The following is a 4619-nucleotide window of genomic DNA, read 5'->3' on the forward strand; positions in this document are numbered from 1 at the left end:
ACTGACACACCAGAAACAACAGAGCCGTAAATCTGCCTCCAGATCTGCAGCCTCCTCATACTCACTTGTAAAGCAGTGAGCGTCTTCTGTCTCCAGTACAGCAGGGGGCGCTGCAGCTCTTTAGTCCGCAGATAAACTCACTAAAGAAAGAAAGAAAGAAAGAAAGAGCGCGCGTGTGATGTGTTTGTGTATCCTCATTGTTTTTCTCTCTTGCGTGTTTCATTGAGTGTAAACAGAGTCTTGTCTCTGTGTATTTAAGTGTTGAGACGATGCAGGAAACTACAGTGTGTGACCGTAAACAGAGCTTACAGGAGGATCAAACATCCACAGAGTCTCTGGATTCTGTCTGTAACGCTGGAGAACAGCAGCAGATCCTGCAGACCAAACTGAAGATGTGTTCAGTTAAACTCATCGACTGCACGAACCTCATGATGAAGATTAAAACTGAACCCACAGAAATCAAAACTGAACCCACAGAAATCAAAACTGAACCCACAGAAATCAAAACTGAACATAAAGAAATAAAAACTGAACCCACAGAAGAGGAAGATCGCACTGAAGAAGATGATGATTTTATTCCATCAGGTATGTCTCCTTAATTATTGTTGTGTTTTTAACATTTTTAACTGGCACGTGAGCACAGTTTTGGGTCACAAACTCAATAATCAAAAGATCAAGAAATTTAAGTACTAAAATTTTAAAAATTTGTCGATTTTATTGTTTTATACTGTTGTATGATGTCTACTTATGATGTTCGCGTGGTGGTTTTTACATTCAAAAACATCAAAAGCAATAAGTAATAGGCTATTTTGTAACATGGATTAGTGGCTCTCTGGAGAAATGGTTCGTTTGAAGGGGCGGGGCGCACTGAAGACCTGTGCCCGGTTGCATGAAAGTCCTTAAGCTAAGAAATCCCTTAAATATAAGGTTAAGGGTGCCCTTAATTAAAAATGGGTTGCAAGAAAAACCTTTAGGGAACCTTAAGGCTGTAAATAAGTATTTACCCTTAAATGTTAAAGTATTACCTTAAGTTCTGCTATCCCTTGTCAAAAAATCCTATAGGATTTTTAATAAGAATCCTGTACAGGAATCCAATTAGAATTTCTATCATATTTTGGAACGGTTCCATTAGAAAAATCCTATAGGATTCCATTAGAAAAATCTTATAGGATTCCATTAGAAAAATCTTATAGGATTCCATTAGAAAAATCTTATGGGATTCCATTAGAAAATTCTACAGGATTCCATTAGAAAAATCTTATAGGATTCCATTAGAAAAATCTTATAGGATTCCATTAGAAAAATCCTAAAGGATTACATTACAAAACATCTATGGGATTCCATTAGAAAAAATCCTATAGGATTCTATTAGAGGATATTTCTAAAGGATTTTAAGACACGACAAAAATATCCTTTAGGATAATTTGTAGAGGATTTTAATGGGATCCAATTAAATTTTTTGTTTCTTAAAATATGCTTTCCTCTTTTTGATTTTGTACATTGTTGTTACACTGTAAAACCCGAAAAGTTAACTCAACTTAAACCGTTTGAGGAAACCGATGGCCTTAAACCAAACATTAGTATAAAAAATGATGACAGAAAAGGGTAAAATTATTACAGTTTATTAAACAATTGTTTATTTTACAAACATTTTTTTGCTTTTCTGTCCAAATTCACATTAAAACTAATATTAGATTTACACATTCCTTTATGAAATATATCAAGTATTCCTTTATGACTTTAATAGACTTTAATAGTGTATTGCACACTTTTAATAAATCGGTGTACTGTTCCTTAACTCAAACGACATTTAAACATTTTTAAGACGTACACATTTCCCATTAAATTTCCAAATTACACAGGGTCACATTTGTCTATGCCAAGCATTGAGAAAAAACAAACATTATTGTTTCACTGATAAAATTGTGGTGTACTCACAGCATAATGAGTAACTGAATAGGTCCACTTGTAGTAACATTTCTTTAGTTTTTGTTGTGTTAATGACAGTTGGTAGATGAAAGTCAGTCAACCTCCTCAATGGTAAAGATCCAAAACTGCTCTAGACACGTTCATACTTACCTGTGAGAAAACACAAAAGTATGAATAAATGTTTCACTAACAGAACTGTGGTATACTAACAACTTAAATAAATGTGGTACCTTTAAAGTTTTTGCGTGTGAATGATGGTTGGTTGAGAACAGTCAGCCAGTCTCCTCAATGGTAAAGATCCAAAATTATGCTGGATGCATTCGTGCTAACCTGGGAGAAAACACACAAATATGAATTACTTTTCCACTTACAGAACTAGGGATGTGCATTTATGTCATTTTTTCATTTCGATTAATCCATAGGTCTGAAGAACGAGTACTCGATTAACTGGGGCGGGGCAATCAAAGGGGCGTACACGTCATGGTGAAAATGAAAATATTTTTATTAAAAACACTGAAATAAAACTTAATTTTGAAGAAACTACGACAGAACAATGAACACATACTAGATTATTAATGAATTAAATGGTTTTAACAGAAACCTCTAATAGGAATAGCTGCGTGATGAAGTGAATCTAAAGGGTTAATAAGCACAAACCGCTTTCTATATGACGCACTCTAAATATAGTAAGCCTTTATACAACATAAATGTACATTGTGCATCTATCTGCATAAAATGCTAGACTTCAACTAAGTTTTCAGCTAAGTTATGTACAGAAAGTTTAACTCCCATTGTGGATGTGCACCATAAACAGCGCCCTTTTAAACACGTCCAGTCAAAGCACAAGCTTCATAACATTAAGCAGCTTTAAGTCTTTTGCTATTATTTAGCGATTAGCTGTGGCGTGTCATCCCCTTACCTGTTCTCAGTCAAGATTTAATGTTAATGCTCGTATGGCTCTCTGGTATCTTTTTACATTGATGTTTAAATATGAGATGATAACCGTCCCCTTACCTGTTCTCAGTCAAGATGTAATGTTAATGCTCGTATGGCTCTCTGGTATCTTTTAACATTGATTTTTAAATATGAGATGATAACCCATTGAACTTTGACGGCGCTGTACTTTTTCACCTGACTGACTGTATTTCTGAAAAACAGGGCATCTTTTTAAACAATAATGCCTCAGTGATGTGAGGTGTGACCGGCTTCACGGGATCGGCGAGTTGCCGCGCATTGCGCGGATCGAGGGGTTGCCGCGTGCACGGCGGGTGGGCGGAATTATCTGTTTGTTTTTGAATCATGCATGGTAATGTTACTGATGTCATACGCCGGTCTGCATAGCTCAACACGACGTCAAACACGCATCTCCAGACCCAGCCTTTACTACCACATGCGCTTGTAATGCTAACCAGACATCCAATGCCGTCATATCCACAATAAATAAATAAATAAAGCCGCATGATCATCGTTTTTGTGATTGATCATCGATGCCACGTTCGAGTACTCGTGCCCATCCCTATACAGAACTGTAGTATACTCACAACATAATAAATGTGGTAACGTTACCTTTAAAAGGTTTTATGAGTGAATAGCCATCCGTCAGTCCTTACTGAGAGAAATTCTAATTTGCGCGGGAAACACTTGTGCTAAACAGTAAGAAAACACACACAAATATGAATTAATTTCCCAATGAAAGAACTGTTGTGTACTAAACATAACAAATGTGGTAATGTTACCTTTAAAAGGTTTTATGAGTGAATGGCCGTCCGTCAGTCCTTACTGAGAGAAATTCAAACTTGCGCGGGACACACTTGTGCTAAACATTAAGAAAACACACACAAATATGAATTAATTTTCAATTGAAAGAACTGTGGTGTACTACCCAATATTAAAAGAACAAATAAATGGGGTAACATTACCTTTAAAAGTTTTTTATGAGTAAGAATGACCGTTTGGTCGAGAGCAGACAGCCAGTCAATAAGTCCTTACTGAGAGAGATTCAAACTTGCACGGGAAATGTTTTTGCTAAACAGTAAGAAACACATAAATATGAATACATTTTTCACAACTGTGGTGTACTCAAAACATAATAAATGAATGAATAAATGTGGTAACGTTACCTTTAAAAGGTCTTGAATGACTGTTTGGTTGAGAACAGACAGACAGACAGAAAGTCAGTTAAAGTTAGTCCTTACTGAGAAAGAAACACACATAAATATGAATTAATTTTTCACTTACAGAACTGTAGTGTACTCAAAGCACACTAATCTGCTGATAAAAATGAGTCTGAGGTCAAATTGCTGTATCAATGTCGTGTTGTTTCATCGTATGTCCAACATTACACAAATTACTGTAACCGGGTGAGTATTACAATGTAGAGTCACGACAAACAACATGTTTTTAAAGTTTAAAGATGCTTTAAAGGACAAGTTTGGTATTTTAGACTTAAAGCCCTGTTTTCAGATTGTTTATGGTGAAATAGAATGGTTTTGACTGAAATTTCAACATTTGCGGCTGCCCTGAGAATTTTCGCGTGTTTGTGTTTCAGCTCAGACCTCTACAATGGGTTTAATGGTGCACTGGAACAATCCTTCCTAAAATGCATTAAACTTTCGTTTACAAAGAAGTGAAACTCACCGAGTGGTCAGGGGTGTTCACTGGTATGCTCACACAAAAATCGCTCCAAAAGA

At 35.9% G+C, this 4619-nt stretch overlaps 1 long non-coding RNA gene across 2 annotated transcripts; it reads right to left on the reverse strand.

The window, feature by feature from the left end:
- Positions 1 to 1786: 1786 nt before the first annotated feature.
- On the reverse strand, positions 1787 to 4403 carry LOC135771765 (uncharacterized). Of its 2 annotated transcripts, XR_010543026.2 has the most exons (6): positions 4050 to 4403; positions 3849 to 3954; positions 3666 to 3745; positions 3496 to 3575; positions 2160 to 2259; positions 1787 to 2079 (listed from the first exon to the last, which is right to left on the reverse strand). It is a non-coding gene; the product is annotated as an uncharacterized lncRNA (long non-coding RNA). The 2 variants fall into 2 exon arrangements; XR_010543027.2 differs by lacking the exon at positions 3496 to 3575 and having other exon boundaries at positions 1796 to 2079; positions 4050 to 4397.
- Between the last annotated feature and the right edge of the window lie 216 nt (positions 4404 to 4619).

The sequence above is a fragment of the Paramisgurnus dabryanus genome, chromosome 8, assembly GCF_030506205.2.
Source record: "Paramisgurnus dabryanus chromosome 8, PD_genome_1.1, whole genome shotgun sequence".
In the NCBI taxonomy this organism is placed as follows: domain Eukaryota; kingdom Metazoa; phylum Chordata; class Actinopteri; order Cypriniformes; family Cobitidae; genus Paramisgurnus; species Paramisgurnus dabryanus.